A 15,216-nucleotide genomic window follows, 5' to 3' on the forward strand; every position below is an offset into this window, starting at 1 on the left:
AATCATAACTATATTCAACCCCACCCCCACCCCCACCCACCCCCAAAAGCCCCAGGATAGATCTGCCATCCTGATTGACTGTCTTGAAATTTAATTGACTTGATGATCAAGTGTTCCCTTCATTTTTTTTAGCAATGTATTTACAAAGAATGCACTCCAGAAACAAAAAAAGACAGAAAGAATATAAATAAATACATAAATGATATAATCTTAAATATCCAATATGTTATTTAGGTTATATGTAATATTTCAGATGAGACAAGAAATGTTATTTATTTTTATAAGTGTGGAGTGGGGGCAACAGAGAACACCTAGACTTAGATTTGACTTAGGATATTATGTCCTCCTATTTTGGATGTATTTACCTTTCCCTCTGTTCAAACAGCATGGAAGTGTAACTCCATCAGTCCTACCCTCCAACATCGTTGTTAGAAAGTGACGAACTGACCACCAGGGAAATCTTTGACAGCCTTTCTGTCTCTGCAGCTTATCAGCCGGCTCACATCCTGCCTGTCTCCTGACCTCTAATGCATGGAGAAGAGATCAGGGGAGGGGATCATTTGAAATAGCTTGTATGTCTTTTCCTGGTTGTGTAAACATTTGCAAACCTCACTAAAAATCAATAACAGAGAGGAGAAATTCCAGTAACTCAGTCTGTGCTCGCAGCTTATCTTACAGTGGAAGTTTGATCCACGGTGATACAAACATGAAGACCTATGAAACACAGTGTGAGTGAACACAGTCGTCCCTCAATGAGGGTTTAAATTTAGCTGTTGAACAGTTCTGTGTGAAAAAAGAATCTTCTCAGCTTAACCCTCGTATAGCTCACCTAATCAATAATATTCCTGTTACGAGTGAATCGAATGTGCCTGGAGTCACTTGAACTGACATTATCTACAGAATTTTTGCTTGCAGCAGCGCTTTATTATTTGATGTCTACAAAGCTCTCTGCTTTGCATTTTCCTCTCGTAGCTCAGACACCTGCCTCTACCTTATGGAAGTTTTGTCAGACAAAATCAGTAAACTAATAATCCAAAGACCTGGTGAGCCCAATTTCTCAAAATTTGGCTGGGGAAAATAATCCCCGCAGGGGCTGGGATGGGTTTGCTTGGCTACAAAAATTTAAGAAGAAGAAAACACCCTGGGTTTGCAAGAGTGGGGGTACAAGATGACTTACAGACAGGCAACTTGGCACTAGACCTTAGAGCAGTGATAACATTGCATCTTGTGTCAGCGCAGCAAGCAATGGAGCATCATTGACACAAGATGCAAAGCTGTGTTTGTGGCTGGAAAAAGACAACAATCTTCTTGGCCAGGAAGAAGTGTCTAAGAGAATGGTGTGGCCTTGAGGGGCCACTACTTCTTTAGAGGTAGGGCAATTCAGTCAGGTGAAGCCTAGTGGCAAGAAAAGTATCATCTACAGGGAAAAACAACCACAATCAGCCCAGAGTCCATCCAGCCACAGCCAGCATTAGAGAAGAAGAAAGCCCCAAATTTGGAGGCCCAAGTCCTGCCAGAAAAAAAGAGAGTGCAGCCATCATTACAGACCGGTTACCTGGTTATATCACAAGATCAGAAGGGAGATGTTGAAATAAAACTGGAGAAGATGAGAGAGATTATTTTCAGCTGTGTGCCACAGAGGTATGGGCTGAGGAGCAAAATCCCAAGGGCACAAAAGGCTCCTTTACCCCGGCTCAAATTCTGCAGCCAACAAGAAATCAAAAGAAAGGAGAAGTTGGAGGAATTTTTGGAAGAATACCACAGAAGCGAAATAGAAAGTATTTGAGTCATTGCAGGGGGATATCAAGCAGTACAGTGCAATGCTGCAAGGGGTAGAACTTGTGAGCAATCAACATATGATCCCTTTAAGTTTATGAAAAACCTTTTTTACAAGGAAAAAACAGACATCCTTTGATACACACAAATTACTATCCCAGGCGACATACAACCCAGAACCAAAGGACTAAAGGAACCAAAGGATGCAGTAACTTCCATAGCTTAGTACTGCAAAATCAACAGTAAAAAACTCTAAAGGATGTTAGCAGTTTAGTACTGTAATTTGCATGTAATTGTGGGAAAATTCCATGAGATTACATTATTTTTACGGTAACTCACCGTACTCATGGAAACAGCTGTAAAATACAGCAAATGTAACAATTGGTGATGTTACTGAGATTATACTATTACAACATCTGGATTTCTGTTGTTTTCTACTGTAGATCTAAGAGTAATTACTTAAATCCTCATTCAGAGTGTATTACTATAAAATGCAATTCATTGTGAGAGTAGTATAACATATAAACTACAATATACAGCATCATTTTTAACTTAAGGAGTAAGTTGCAGCCACACTCAAATGGAATTTCTTGAATAGAACCTCATATATTAATAAATGTATTTGTTTATTCAAACAATGTGAAACATTATTACAGTCCACTTTGTATCAAACAACCAGTCTCACTCTTACAAAAACGAATATTTAAGTATAAGTATACTTTAAAAACTAGAAAACAAGCAAGTATACCTTTAGTTTACTTTTCTTGATTTTTTAGACCAAATTACATTTAAGTATACTTTTTAAGTACAGTTACAAGTATACAGAAAAGTATAAGTACATTTAGTCTATACTTGTAGTATAGTAGTGCTAGTAGTATACTATGTAGTATGTAGTTTATTTGAAGTATACCTGAGGTTTACTAGAAGTACAAAGAAATACCCAGCATGCATTGCAGTGCTTTAACTGTGAAATTAAAACAACTATGAAACAAATGATTGATGTTTTAAAACAAGAATCTGTCAAAAATTCTTGTGTAATGTCTTTTACCTTTTGAATAGTGGGGTAAATCATCATAAAAGGAAATTGTTCAAACCGTGAGTGAAAAGGGTCAATAGTTAATAAACCTCAACTCTCAAAGCACTTTCTCACCTGTTCACAATATAATTCTGGTACTTGAACTGTGAGTGTAGTTCTCTACAAATGATGCCTTCTGATAGTAAGAACTATTATCTTACTGTCTGGGGAATGAAGAGATTTGTTATATATGAAAAATAAGTTTTAATTGCATTTTAATTACTGTTACTTGTAAGGTTAGTATTGTGATTGACTCTAGTATATTTTAAGTATATTCTTATAGACTGGAGAGGACATTATGCTAGTACATTTATGGTGAACAAAAAGTACATCTAAAAGTTAATTTCAAGAATACTTTCATGTACTAAAACGGGGGCCAATGTAGTCCCAAGAAGCATTATTAGTATACGTACTAGGTAACATATACTTGGGAAATATACTTGAAGTATACTTATTTTTTGTATGGCCAGCAACAAAAACTAATGGTTACATTTAGAGTAATGTTTAAAAATGACTTCATTTAGCAGGGTGTTCCTTTTTTCTCTTCTTATTCTTTCTTATACTGGACCTTCATTTGTTTTGTATAAGGTGGTACTTTTTAAGACACCTCTGCCTAACTACAGTGAACTAACCAAAAGTCTCGGAATATGCTCTGGTGGTCATTTTACACAAGTTCAGGTGTCACATCCATGAAACCTACACCACTAACCAGCATCAGTCCTACAACTTCACTCTCAAAATTAATAAATTCTGGGACAAACAGAAACTGTATTTTTAGCGGTGGATTTTGTGGCAGGCCAGACTGCTATTAAATGCACTCTCCTAAAGAAATAATTCCTTTGTAGCACCATTTTGTCTTGGTTCAGAAGAGATGTCCTGGATATACATGATAATGTAACACGGGTGTTTTTGTTTGTTCATGTTTAGTGCGTTGGGTTGTGTTTTTAAAGCGTTTTTATGCGACAGGTGTGTGTAGCACTTGTTACACATCTCAATGGGAGAGCGATAGCCGACACCACACCTTCACCTGACGTACAACGTGACGTATGACGCACACGTCGGGTATTCACTTTCAAAACAACAATGGGGATAGAAAATATTGCTCGAGGCGGTTAATGTTCCTTTCGCTGGTTGCCAACCACCATTAAATAACAAGAAGAAGAAAATATTGATCTGCTTTTCTTAGTTTTGCACGTTTAAGACGCAATTCAGACTCAAACAAAGAAAAGCAGATCAACAACATGGCCATCAACAGCACAGAGTGATGATGAGATGGTGGAAGAAGAACAGAGACAATTTACGGACCGTTAACATGTGCAACTTAGAAGTAGTCGTAACTGGATGGAGTTCAGTCAGGTTAAATGCACGTTTGATTGGATTATATCTGAAGATCGTATGCTATTCGTGACAACTCTGCTAGACTCCAAATTTCTCGTCCATGAGGGAGTATCTCAAAAGTAAATGAAACAACTAAACTTAACACTTTTTCCCTAAAACAGACTGACATGGGACACATTAAAGTTGGATTGACACCAGCTAATCAGTCTGAAGGTAAGTGCGTTCTTATTACTGTTTGTTTTGACTTTTAAGCTACCCAGCCAGGTTATTTTCATTCAAATGCTAAGACAAAATATCAATATCTATGAATGTGGAGACTCAAAAGACTAGTTAGGTAATGGTTGCCGATGGATTTATGAGACTTGATAGAAAGTTGGACGTTTGCAACAGGTGAATCGGTGAACTACTGAGGTCGCGCCCAAATGCTTAAAGCTGTTAGCTGGTCAGTGTTTTCAGGTGTGCTTGTACTACCTGTACGGTGCGGAGTGCTGACTTAGTCAGGCTAAACCCATTAAAGCGTCGAGCTCAAATATCTTTTCATTTTTGTGCACTGCTCTCTTGTCTTTTGTCAGCACACATTTTCTGTTTATTGAAGCCTCTTGTGAATAATTTTGATCATGTAAAAACTAGGAATTGGTCCCAATACTCAATACACAATACTCTTATTTTTTTTATTTATTTTTTTTTTGCATTGCATATGTCATTTAGGAAAGGTAATTGGTCATTGAACTTTTTGCAACTATGTGTATTTGTAAATTTTGTGGCTTCCGTGCATGCAGATTTATATTGTTCAGTTTGCATGTTAAAAGCCACAAACATGTAGCTAACTATAGGCTTTCTTGAGAACTGTCCTGCCACTTTCAAAACATTTTCTGCCCTTCATTCACATATGCCTAGGAATCACAGAACAAGAAGGGAGACCACTGAGAGAAGTTCATTGGTGACCTCAACTGTCAAGTTCCTGGATGTGGGTATGCTGCACAAAACTTTACAACTCTGTGCCCATCTCAGATTTCACATCAAAGACGGGAAAAAAGTATTATGTCCATTTGAAGATTGCTCTAAATACTTCAGTGTCCGAACATCATTTTCCAGCCATATTTCTCGAAAACATAAGTAGACAGTTCAGCAGTCAAGGCAACAAAAAATTGGGGAATTTGCCATAATACAAGGACAGGACACAGTTAATCTATTAGAAGACAGTTGGCTTTGTGTAATTTAAAAATGCAGGCTAAAATGCTCTTGCCAACCAGCACTATACAGAGCATCATAGAGGAATTTCAGGATCTTCGCAGCTGTGCAATGCACGATGTTCTTGCAATACTGTCTGCCAAACTGTCTTCATTTAATATTCCACAAGCAGAAGTGGACAAAATCGATCGAGAACTTTTTTCATAGAGGACTATATATATATGAGACACAGTAGGTTTCCTGACAAAGCTTTAAAAGCAAAACATCACTATTTGTTACATTATGCAGAGCTTATCCTTCACTTTGGACCACTCATTCGTTTGTGGACCCTTAGGTTTGAGAGCAAGCACTCGTATTTCAAAGCATGTACAAGAACAGTGCATAACTTTGTCAACTTATGCAAGACTGAACGGCATCAGTTACTGCAGTCCTACCTCTCAGTGGGCCAAATGTTTCCACCTATAGTTCAAATCATTGGAGAAACAAGTGATTAGAATCATCATCTTTACAACGCTCTCATTCAAGAAGCTGTGGCAAACTTTGGATGTGTCAGCAGTTGTCTACAAAGGTACCAAGTATGTCAAAGGCTATGTTTCCATTGTAGATGACACTGATGATGGCTTGATTTTTGGTAAGATAGCTGTGATAGTTGTTAACGATTCTGAATTGTACTTTGTGCTCAAGTTGCATCACTCAGTACTCCTCATTGACCTTGGACTTCACTGCTTGCGTTGCCCTACACAAAGAAGTGTGTGTGTAAATGCTGACAGTCTGATGGATTATTACCCACCACCACTTTATAACATGGCAGGCCTTTTTGGTGTCTCCCTACACCATTCAGTTTCCTCTTAATTCTTTTTCAGGGATGGAAATTGAAGAGGAACTCACAAGCCTCCTGCCGGCACTAGACAAAGAGAAAATAATCTGCACTGTAGAACATCTGACGGACATTATTGGCGTACAACAAAAAAGTGACCTTTGTTTGTGGAGGCGGAAGATCTCAAACCCTTTCTCACACCAATTCAAATACATAAACTGCTTCTTGCATTTAAAGTGGATCATAGACTCATAGACTTGAGTCTATGATTTGAAGGTCACTCATAGACTCATATGTCACTGATTAGCTTCTTTTTTCTTCACCATACCATTCTACACATGTACCTAGACAGTATGATATTGAAGAGCTTTTTGGGGCTCACATTGTCTGGTAGTTAATTAACACGGAAAACATAAACAAAAGTAGACACTGAATCTAACACCATTAACCTTTTATTGGTAATGGTAGGACTAAGGGTGGAAATTGTGACAAACTGTAAAATATAGTGTATTTTTCGATGTATTTTTCAACTTTTCAATGCAAGTCCTTGAGTTTGTAGTTCTTTTGCAGTCCTGGGAGTGATTTTCATCTTTAGACAAGGTCCCCAAAACTGCCTTTCTGTTAGTACTCAATCCTAATTGCAGGGTTCATCTTTTAGTGAAGACATATTTGTTGAAATAGCCATATAAAGTTGCTTTTCCAATGATCTTTCTTTTTTTAGATGGCAACAGACCAAAGAACCTGAATGACACCATTACTCTGGAGCTTTGCCCTGCTGCATCACCTGAAACATCAAGCCATCCACCTCACCCCTCCTCCTCCACGTCCACCACTATGTACAACCATTACTCCAGCTGTTGGGTCTCACACTTACAGATTCCTTGGGAAAGATTTCCACTCCGACTGTCACATGCAATCACAAGAGGAGACAGAGCTCATCCAGAGGACAGGAGAAGTATGGTTAGAATTGTTGTGGAGGCCATGCAAGTTCTCTGCAGAAACCCTAAACGTGCATCTTGTGAAGAGGTTGCTAAGATCATTGTAAACAGATACCCTCAAACATTTGCAGATTTTACTGAAAAGGGAGAAAGACTGGGTTGTGGACATTATTCACTACTAAGAAGCATCAAATCTAGAGTTGAACATGTTAATCGAGATAATAGAACACATAGACTTCGTCAAACAAAGAGAACCAGGAATGAGGAAGACTGCAGTCCCAACAGTAATGCAACCTCACCTAAAAAAGTTAGAAGCTTTGTGGATAGCTATGGTTGTATTAATTGGCAGCCAGTTGAACTTCCTGAGGGGGAAACGCCAGCTTCTTTAGAGGAAAAGAAAGACATCCTGTTAACAATTTTTAATTCACAAGGACGTGGAGCTGTGGAGAGACCTGATGTGGATGACTTCATGTGCCTCACATATATTTCTCAGCACCAGCTTATCAACAGTTGTCCCTCACTTTCAATAGCTGAAATTCAGGAGCAGTGGACATTCTTGTTTACTCGGAAAGGTCTTTTGAACCACTTTCACAAACTCACAGGTATTGATAGCAGTTAGCACTTAAGTCAGCCCCTCATAACCAAAGGCAGAAAGATTGTTAACTATTTCTCCAGCCAGAAGCTCAAATGGAACCTTGGTATAAGGACACTTCTTCAGCAGATAGAAAGTGAGGAAGTTTTGACCAACAACAAGGTTGGCACAGCAGCCATACTTCTCATGATGAAGTATTACAAGGAAAATGAAGATTCCCTCTTTGTCTTAGCAGATGTAAGCTTCTTTCATACAGCTCTAGGTTTAATGCTGTTGCTTGCTGTCCTGTTTGTTTGTTTTTTTGTTACATAAAATGTCTTGGTCCTTTTTCTGGCAGGAAACATCTACCAGGATGTCCCTTGGAGCAGAGAGCAACCTGCCAATCACCCCAAGGCTGATTATGCTTGGTAAGAAGTCATTTTTGAAATAGAACTGAATAGACCATATTACAATTTCTGTTTGGCACAGGAGCTTTTCGTGGAGACAGGTATCCAGTCTCTGTTTATTTAGCTCACATTTCTGTAATTTCCTTTATAAACCAAGGTTGTTGGACATGTGTCTCAGTGAATCCAGCAAAGTAACAATATCAAATTTCACATTACACATTACTGATCAACATGGTAGTCTAGCTACACTAACAGCAAAAATACTGAAGTCAATACTGTAAAGTTTAACAGCAGCACAGACTATCAACTCCAAAATAACCATACAGTTGATGGAACTCAGTTGATGCTAATTTAATTGGGCTGACTCTTTGTTAGGTGTGTTTAATGTGCAGAATAATTACCAATTATGTACAATTATAATATGTTAACACAGACTACATAAGGCCATTAATAATTAACTGTACGTAGCTATTTGCTCTTTGATTATCTAGACAGTGTGAAGAAGTGAAGTATTGAAATTATTTTATGTTGCATAATGACAACATGTTGCCCCTATACATTTAAGGACAAAATTTAATGACTGCCACCTGCTGGATGGTGAGTGCAGAGGGCCGTGTAATTGTTGAGCTGGACAAAGAGAACACCTTTGCTGATGCGATGTGAGTCTTCTTTGGTTCATTCTATGTATTGAACGTGGAATACCAGGAGTCAGCGTGTGCAACATTGGAACTGATTCAGAGCTATGTTTGAACAGTCAGCTAATTGTGATAGATGATGAATGAATTATCCCTAAGTAGGTCATTTTTTCACATCACAACTCAATGTTACTGTATGTTACTATTTATCGTGGCATGCTTTAAGGTTTTTTGTAAGGATAAACCCTGAAGAGGGAACAAAATGTACCTCCAAGGTTGGGACAAGCAGAAAGACTGGGACCACTGTGAAGTGAAAGGTTGTTCACATTAACCCTCATGTCACAACTTTCCTCCAGCGGCTTACTGAATTTGAGTGGAAAACTTCAAATTAGGTAACTGTTGTTGCCATTTATAGTGAATTTGTTGTATAATTTAAGTGAACAATGTGTTGTTACCTGTGTCTCCACAGATGATCCATGGCCCATGCTTTCTGGACATTTACACGAGGTGAACAATGAAGACAAGCTCTCTCACCATCTTACAAGAAGCTGTCTCTGTCCAATAGGTTTTTTGAGTGCAACAGTTTTGATTTTTTTTTCCTTCTTTTACCCGTTTGTTAAAAATTATTTCAGCTACTTACACTTTAATTGTCACATGTATTGGCTCACCCTAACAATCAATGAACTCAGTCCACAAAGCAGGTCAGGGTTCAGTGCAGGTCAGTCAATTTCCTTCACACCACACATGCTCATCCATGTCCTTGTGGACCCTGCTTTGTGCATTGATTTGATAGTGTGAGCCAGTATTTTGGACAAAGTGTATATAGAGGCAGAAGTGTGGGGCTTGATGTTCTATTCATTTCAATTCAGTTTATTTGTATGGTGCCAACAAAATGAATGCAAGGCACTTCACAGTGTAGGTTTAAGACCCTACAAAATATAACTAAGAAAACTCATCACTTGAGCATATGTTGGTTTTTATGATATGGATATGACATAATATTGTTATTGTTTGTACAACCATCTGAGGAAATACATGGGTTAAATGGTTTAGTAAAAACAAATGCTTCCTCAATCAAAATATGCTTTCAGTTCTTTTCAGTTTTTGATTTTGGAAATGTGTATTTCTGCAGAGGAAAATCAGAACAGAAATAAAAAGTGGTGTAAAGCACATGAGTTATATTTTGTGTGTGTGTGTCTATCTATCTATCTATATCGATCAATCGATCGATAGTGTGTATATATATGTTTTTATATATAAATATATATAAATAAATGATACATTTTTTTTTATATACAATACAATTTTTTTTGGAACCCTCCAGTCTCTTACAGTATGTTACAGTTTCCTGAAATTACGGTAAATTACGACCTGTTAAACAGTAAATGACCGCCTGTAGGAACATGGTATCCTCTAGCAGAGATGAATATTTTTGGTACTGATGATGCGTGATAACGGTAAGTTACTGGTAACTATTGCATCCGGCTTACAGTGACATACCGAATAAACGGTAGTATACCAATTTCTTAATCACAGTATGATGTTACTTTGTTGACGTATTTTATGACATAATGACATAACGGTATCTCACTGGCGACAGTGACGCCAGTGAGATACCGTAGAAAAAAAGCTATGGTGTGTTACCATAATTTGTCCAAGAGTATTATACCACAACAGCAAAAAACGGTATCATCCTGCAGAACGGTAAGCTACAGTAACACGGTGTCACGGTATGACGCTGGCAACAGTGATGCCAGTATGTTACCGTAAAGTGGAGATGAAAAGTCTAACAGTGTGCTTTCCCAAGTAAAAAAAGCTCCTCTACCATCAACCAGTTCTGCCGGATCAGTCTCATGACCATGCAAGGGAAGTAACCCTTCATCTCTGTAGCCTGAAGACTTTGGCCCAATCAGGGCATGCTGACTGGGATTATAACATCTAGTTTTATTAATAGTTAAACTTACAAACAACAACATCCAAGCTTTAATTTAAGGGCTAAGTTCATATTAATTGAAAGACAGTTTTGGGAAACACTAGTACAGCCTTATATAATAGCATAGCATCTACTAACATTTATATGTGGGATAAAGTTGAATAAAAGGCTTATTGAAAAGATCTAGCTCTTTCTATAAGTAATAGTGCAATATAACACCCTAATTAAAAGTCATGGGTCTCTCATTTAATAAGCAATCATATTTCTCAAATATTAACAAACTGCTTTACAAGTCAGAGGTTGTACTGATGCACTATGAATGAAATTTGGTTTCTGTCGCCTATTTGCAGAAAGTTTCATTTTACAAGGTTAAAAGGCAACACATGTAGAAGAGGACAAACACAAGCTAAAAGGATTTTTCACAACAAAGAAGTCCACAAGTTCCCTTTTATAGCTCGGTTATGGTGCAAAACAGTAATAAAAGATTAATTCCCTACTTATATAATGAATAATTTATAACTTTTTGAAAAGGGGTGGTTTAATAGAGACTTGTCCTCCTGAAATATCAAAGTTTTTTTTTTTTTTTTTTTTGTCTGTCCCATTTGGTTCTTAAGCCGTCAGAATTGTTGTCTGAAGACCAACAAGGATACCAAATGGATTTATTTTGCCAAATGGATCATCATGGCATTGCCGTATTGGTCCATTTGATCAAACTTTGTTGTTATTATTTATTTTATTTTCAGTTGTTACAGATGGGACAGACATGACGGGGGGATAGGAAAGGGAGAAAGAAAGAGAGGAAGGAAAAGAAAAACAGAAGGGAAAAGGGACAGTGAGAAAGGGCACTTACAAAGACAAAGAGAAAGAAAAAAAAAAAAAAAAAAAAATCTCCTGGATCACCTGTTGAGAGAAAAAGAAGAGAAGACAAGCAAAAAAAACCAAACAAAAACAAAGCAACATACTAAACACAACACCATCACGTTAATCTAGCTGAGTGTGAACAGCAGTAAATACTAAATATTGAAAGTTGTTGTGCAGCACGCAGGACAGACAGCGCACAATGTGCTTTGAAGTAGCAGCTAAGAAAGGTGTAGTTTATGTCTACGAACAGTGAACACCCGTGTGCACACCTGTGTGGATCAACGCGCTTGTATACAAAAGGTTTCCCCATGTAAAGGTCTGCTAGAGGGTGTGGAGGCCCATAGCCCCGTCCCCCAGGGCATGAAGCAGGCATGGAGGAGATCCAGGCTCCAGACATCCAGAGGACCCAGAGTGCGAGAGCCCAAGGAGTACCACCGGAGGGGCATCTGTGCCACCTTCCTGGGAAGGGCTGAGGAGATCCCCAGACGAGGGGGTCACCCAGTAACCACGGAGCAGAAGCCAGAGGGGGCTGCACCGGCGTGCCCGCCGGCTCTGCCGGCAGCCAGCTGTGCCAGAGTGAACCGAGTTGCAGGCCCCGAGGCCGGAGGCCCGAGGGCCCCCTTTGCCCCGGAAGAGGCCTGACCGAGCGACAGGCACCGGGCCCCGCCAAGTAGCCACCGGGAGTGAGCTGGTGCATACCTGAGCGCCCAGCCCCGGACACCAAGAACCACCAATGCACCAACCCCTGAGGGCATCAGTTACCAGCAGGGAGTGTGGTGAGGGGAGATAGGCCTCCACACTTGGAGGGCCTGGGAGTACCCAGGGAGGTGGAGTCTAAGACCCGACCTGACATATAGACACAGACAAACAGGCACACACAGACATAAACATGCTTTCCCACCCTCATGCACACATATACAAACACTCAGCACTCACCCAACGTAGGGATAGACATACATAGACATGTACACACAATCATACTCCCCAAACATACTCTATGCCCTGGGTCCAGGTACCCTCGCCCCCAGAGGGGGAAACGGCACCCAGACCCAAGAGATGTGACCCTTTCCCCCGGGGTGGAGGCAAGCAGACCACCCCAGGCTCCGCAGCAGCAGGGAGGCCAATCGGACAGCCAACACCTCCTCCCAGCCCCCCGCCCCGATGGCTAGTAGAGAACGGGGGTGTGTGAAGACCCCATACCTCCCTCCTCCCGCTCATGTGTAGTGTTGCTGCGTGTTGTTCTAAAGTGCATTTAAAACAAGGGAGGGCATGGTGCTGCTGCCAGAGAGCAGCAGGTGTTAGCACGGCCCCTCCCGAGAACCCTCAATGTCTACATGGATTTAAAATTGAGAGGTGGGCACCGGCGCCAGAGGTAAGGTTGAATACACAGACCGTCCTCTGGACGCCGTTAACGTGGTCACCCTCAAGGCCCTATATATATATATATATATATATATATATATATATATATATATATATATATATATATATATATATATATATATATATATGTGTGTGTGTGTGTGTTATGAGAGTGTGAATAATGTGGATGTCTAAGTTGTGAAATAAAATTGAGGCACAGGTGGCCAGAAGGGGACAGAGGGGGGGGGAATGCCTCCCCTGCACCCTGGTGACACACCCGCACCCCAAGGCCCTACCTGTGTGGGTGGGTGTGGTGGAGCGGGAAGAGGGAGGCAGCCGGGGATGGGGAGGAAAAGAAGGGAGGGCCAGCTCCCCGGCTGACCCCAGTAGGCACCCCCGTCCTCTAGTACCCACCAAGGCAAGGGAGCCCAGGCCCATCCCGATCGGGGCCCACAGCAGCAGCACCGCTAAGCCCCACAGGACCTGGGGAAGCCCACCCCACCCCACCGCAGAGGAAACTATACCCACCCCAACATTCAATCATCTCCAGACTACACAAGACAACAGACACCCAGGTTAGGTTTATTCTCCACCTCTCCTGTGTCTCTCCCCCACCTGCAGAGTGGACTTCTGCAAGGATGGAACAACCTCCCTGCCAGTTGAAGAGTCCCCCAGTTAGGTCGATGCACCAGAGGCCCCTGCGCCAGGGCTGAGCCCCCGTGCACCCACCCGCCCACAACCTCGGCGACACACCGACGAGGACCGAAGCCCCCAAGGCCCAGCCAGAGCCCCATCACGGAGACGAAGCACCCCCGAACCCCAAGCCCCCCGCCTGCCCCGGATCCACTCAGGGGCAGCCAGGCTACCAGGCCAGTAACCTACATCCGCCAGTACAGACCATCCCCCAGCCCCGCTGCACGCAGCCACGAGGAGAACACCCTCTAAGAGCGACCAGAGCCACTCACCAGGTTATGACCACAACCCCCCGGGTTGTGCCCTCCAGGGATAACGTCTCTAGGGATTCTCCTGGCGTCCTAAGCCCATCCCAACCTCCACATCAACCACAATAGCGAAGGCAGGACCAAACCATGACCCCCCACCCCCACTAGGTGATGAAGCCGATCAAAGGAGCCCAAAGGGATTGATCAAATGTGGTGGCAGAGGCTGTATCAAGACTAATGTGATCTATTAGATGGTTTTTATATTGATTAGAATTAAGATTATTTTTATTTTTCCAGTTAAGGAGGACCGTTTTCTTGGCAATGCATAGGGCTGTAAAAACAATGTGGGCTGTGTTTATTTCTGCAGTGACCTCATCCAAGTTGCTCAGCAAGCACACTAAAGGGGAGGCTGGAATGTGACATTTCAGACACTTTGATAAGTCTTCACATATCTCACGCCAAAACTTCTGCACTGGTGGACAGAACCAAAGGGCATGGATGTAATTGTCTGGTGTATTGCCTTGACAGTGTGAGCAGTTGTTGGAAGATGTAAAGCCCATCTTGAACATCCGATGACCTGTATAGTGCACTCTATGTAGTATTTTGTATTGTATTAATTGCAGACTGGGATTTTTAATCAATTTAAAGGTTTTTAAGCATACCTGAGACCAGAAGTTTTGGTCTAAGCTTACTGATAAATCTGCTTCCCACTTTGCAATAGGAAGGGATATTGATTCATCTATTTTAGAAAGTGTTCTGTATATTTTAGATAATAATTTGGGGGATTTAAGAGTAAGAAAGTGTACCGCACTTGGTGGTGTTTGTAATTCAGCTTGACTGAGGTTAAATCTCTTTTTTACTATGGATTTAATTTGTTGATATTCTAAAAATCTTTTCTTGTTGATCCCATATTGTGTAACTAGTCTGTCAAATGGAATAAATTCTGTTCCCTCTAATATATGTTCTAAGTATTTAATTCCTTTACAACTCCATTCTGGAAAATTAATCATATTATTGTTTTGTAATATGTCAGGGTTATTCCAGATAGGTGTACGTTTGCATGGGATTAATGAGGACGCTGTCATTTTTAGAAACTCCCACCATGCTGTCAGAGAAGAGCTGATGTTGATGCTTTTAAAGCATTCATGTCTTTTGATGTTTGAGCTGATAAATAGTAGGTCTGAAATTTCTAGATTATTACATAGTGCCTGTTCTACATCTAGCCAGGGCTCATCTAAGAAGCTGTGTTTAAACCATCTAGAGATGAACTGAAGCCTGTTGGCTAAAAAAAAGTGATTAAAGTTAGGCAGATCTAATCCTCCTTTATCCTTGGTCCTTTGTAATGTTTTTAAGCTGATACGTGGGGGTTTG

General features: G+C 40.7%; 1 pseudogene; it reads left to right on the top strand.

Moving 5' to 3' along the window:
• The first annotated feature begins 2,692 nt into the window (after nucleotides 1-2,692).
• On the top strand, nucleotides 2,693-9,869 carry LOC109194612 (uncharacterized; annotated as a pseudogene).
• Nucleotides 9,870-15,216: the final 5,347 nt, after the last annotated feature.

Source organism: Oreochromis niloticus, linkage group LG1 (genome assembly GCF_001858045.2).
Source record: "Oreochromis niloticus isolate F11D_XX linkage group LG1, O_niloticus_UMD_NMBU, whole genome shotgun sequence".
NCBI lineage: Eukaryota > Metazoa > Chordata > Actinopteri > Cichliformes > Cichlidae > Oreochromis > Oreochromis niloticus.